We start from the raw sequence: 665 nt of genomic DNA, 5'->3' as shown, positions 1-665 counted from the left end.
GTTATTTCCAGAGTACAAGTCTAAAGAGTCATTCTTCAGAGTTAACTCACTAGAACTATGAAGTCTTCTTTTCTAGACGGAGCACCATGCAGAGCCTCTGCATAATGCATGCAGAGCTTCTGGCTTTCCTATACAGAGCTCTAAAGTCTAAAAAAGTTTTACTTCAAAGTAATTTCAAGAGTACAAGTCATATAATAAACTTATCTAGACTTTGAAGATGTGTCTTTAAGACTTAGACTTAGCCTTGTAAGCCATAGCCCCTCTGGTTGGTTTGGCTTCTCGATGGCTTTGCTTATGGTTCTTTATTTGAACCTTGGAAAAATATTCCAATCCATCATAAAGGAACCAGAGGGGCTCTGGTTGATCTTCATGTTAACCAGAAGGTCTTTGTCTCTGGTTATAATTAAAACTCAAATTCTATAAGTATTTAACATTTTTTTGACCCCAAAGCTCTAGATAGACGAACTAGAGGCTTTGGTTGACCAGAGGGCATTTGGTTGGTCCTGCTTTTGGGTTTGCCTTGCTTTTAGTTGGTGAGTCCAGAGGGGCTTTGTTGGTCCCGAAAGGGTCTACAAGATAAGAAATAGTTTGTAGAAAGGGGGGGGATGAATACAAACACAAAGTTTTCAAATTTAAAATATATATTGATAGAGAAGATCAATACA

The sequence above is a fragment of the Cynara cardunculus genome, assembly GCF_001531365.2.
Source record: "Cynara cardunculus var. scolymus isolate 2C chromosome LG 12, CcrdV1, whole genome shotgun sequence".
Lineage (NCBI taxonomy): Eukaryota > Viridiplantae > Streptophyta > Magnoliopsida > Asterales > Asteraceae > Cynara > Cynara cardunculus.
This window is presented reverse-complemented; position numbering follows the sequence as displayed.